Here is a 2,991-nt window from a genome sequence, read left to right as displayed (position 1 = left end):
CCCTGCACGCCAGGGCTGTGGAGACCTAACGGCACCTGTCACCTTCCCACTGGCCTTTGCCAAGTTCTCTGCCGGCTCATTCGGCCACCTCGGAGCTGGGCTGGTTCTCCCCACTTCGCAGAAGAACCAGCGGCCCGGAGCGGAAAGCAGCCGCTCTCGTCACGGGACCGCACGGCAGGACCGGGACGGGCCGCAAATGTTCGCGCCCCACGCCCGGCCGTGCAGTTCCAGGTGTCAAGAGGCAGGCTAGCCAGATGGCCTCCAGCTGGGTCCCCGAGGAGCCCGGCCTGCTGATCCCAGCTTCCTCCTCACTCCTGGCCCAGCCCGGGTCCTGCCAGCCCTACCTCCCAGATCGATGGCCCCAGTGTCCACTGTCACCATCTCTCCAGCAGCACCCCTGATCCACCACCACCAGCTCTCCCGTCCACAACCACCATAGCCCCTGACCACCTCTCTCCATGCTCTTTCCACTTCATCCTCCCCGTGGCCACCAGAGGCATCTCAAAAAACATCAATTAGACCTGACCTGCCACCCTTCAGGACACTTGCTACAACCAGGGTAAAAACCACAGCCATGTGGTTCAGAGGGCTGATGGGAACACACCAGTGAGGGAAGAAGGGAGGGTGCTTGGGGAGACTGAGGCAGGTCTGCCCCGGGGGGGCGAGAAGGAGAGGCGGGTGGGGACCAGGCAGCGGAGCCCTGCACCCCAAGGACCAGCCGGCCATGGATGGCAGCACGCGGGGCTGTGCTTCTTGCAGCCTGCAGGTCAGGGAGGTGTGTTTAAAGCCCCCTGCGAGCTCTCCAGGGACCTCACCTCGCCTCTCATCGCCGGCCATCTCTGCTGCCACTCTCCACCGGCTTTGTCCAGCTGGTCACACCCACCAAGCGTGTTTGCGTTTGAGGACTTGGCGTGCTCTGTTCCCTCTGCTTAAGAAGTCCAGCTCGTCCCGCAGCTACGTCCTCGTCATTCGATCCCAGCTCACCGGAGAGCAGAGACCTGTCCCAGGCTAAACCCCCTGGGGCACGCCCCCTCTCGGCCCGAGCACGCCCCGCTGGATCCGCTTCTCCTTTGTCCACAGGTCCCCTTCCCAGACTGTAAGCTCCTCACAGGCAGGGACTTGCCGCTCCGTATCCCCAGGGGTGGGACGGTGTTTTGGCACACACTAGGTGCCCGGCAGATACCTGCTGACTGGCTGACGCACGAGATTAGACCAGGTGAATGACTAAGGCCAGCTCCTGGGTGGGCTGCATGTTACGTGCCAGGCTGTGGCCAGAGGCTGTGGCTGGCATGTTTTGAAGGCGATACTGACCAGCCAACCTCACAAACGTGGCCCCAGGGAGCCACGTCCCCTCCTAAGCAGATGCGTGCAGCCAGGAGAGGGTGTGATGATGATGGGATTCGGGGACAGCAGCAGGATCAGCCGTGCGCCTGACTCGCCCGATCGATGGCCTGCCCCGCAGAGTCCGGGGTCAGCCCGAGCGTCCACACTAATGGCCACGTGGCCACGTGGCCAGGGGGCCGTGCCACCCTGCGGAACCATACCTGCCTCCCGAGCACCATCAGCACCCATCAAAACAGTCGCCGGGGGCCCAGGATGTGGCTAAGCCCAGGAATGAGGGATAATGGGGTGTCCGCTGCTGGCCGGGCGGGGGCCAGACCCTGGCACGAAGGGAGGGGGAAGAGGGTTCCGAGGCAACTCCACAGGGAGTAAAAACTCAGCCCCTGTCCTTCAGCTGGAGGGGCGGGCCAGCCCTGGCCTGACCGAAGTGTGTGTGTTTTTTAGCACGACGAGGGAGAAAATCAACCTTGTTGTCAGGCATGAATGAATAGGGTTGTATGTCGCGGCCTTGGATCACGTGTGCACCCGGACACTTTATGGAGTGACTACTTTCCAACCTGCCCCCCAACAAGCCTCGAAGGGCAGGTCTCTCGACCTCTCTGGAGCCTCAGTCTCCCCACCTGTAAAATGGGGCGATGGCATCTGAGCCCCCCACCTCACAGGGTTGGAGACAGGCTTTCCAGACCGGAGATGACTCTAGAATGTCATTGTGTCTGGGGAGCCGGTAGGACTCGGTTACGTCCAGGAAGAAACACCCAGGGCACAAGGCCAGCTTCCGGGTAGGGGGCCGTGTCATGGTTGCAGGGGGCCTCTGAGTCTGAAGGAGCTACGAGCTGTGCCCCAGACTGGACGCGGGGCTCACAGAGCTCAGGAGAGAGCTGCCAGAGCTGAGCTCAGGCAAAGAGCCTGCCCGCTCCCAACCAGACCATAAGACGCGAGTCACCGCCACAAACCCCCTCACGGGCACGAAGGGACACAGCGTCCAGGTTTGCGAAGTGCCAGGGGCCACCACTGAGGTGTGTTTGCTCTGCAGAGAGGCGGGCAGCAGTGCGGGTGCTTCCGTGCTAAGCTGATGTGCGTGCCCTTCGGGGAGCTCCGGAGGCTGGACGCCCCCACCAGTGCGAGGACTCGGCGCCCAGGCTCCGGCTGTGTTCCATGGGCTGACGTTTGCCCTGGGGCGGTCCGGGGCCACCCCTTTCTCAGAGCGGTCAGCCAGGCAGACACGCATCCACTGACCACAGCCGGGTTCAGACGGAGAAAGAAGGCCCCAGGTCTGCTGCTCAGCCTCCCGTGCGTGACCTGTCACAGGCCTGAAGAGGCAGAGTGTGTCACATCAGACTGTACTCGTCTCCTGCCTTGAAAGTTGTGGTTTCGAATGTCGGGACGCCCCCCGCCCCCATCCTCCTGGAGCGTCTTCCCATCGCCTCCTGAGTTTGAGTTGCTTCTATGTCGGAAAAACCCCACGCGCCACAACTTGCCAGCTCTGGATGCCCTGTCCCTCACCCGAAACGTCACCCTCACATCCTCCACTGAACCTGCACTCCACAGGGTTGAGTGACCTTCCACCCGTCTGACCTCTGCACGAGGCCCTGGCCCCTGGAGGCCGTTCGATCAGGCAGGCCCGTGACGGAATGAAACCGTGGGGCCTTG

The sequence above is a fragment of the Pteropus vampyrus genome, unplaced genomic scaffold (assembly GCF_000151845.1).
Source record: "Pteropus vampyrus isolate Shadow unplaced genomic scaffold, Pvam_2.0 Scaffold118, whole genome shotgun sequence".
NCBI classification, from domain to species: Eukaryota; Metazoa; Chordata; class Mammalia; order Chiroptera; family Pteropodidae; genus Pteropus; species Pteropus vampyrus.
Note: the sequence above shows the minus strand (reverse complement) of the source record.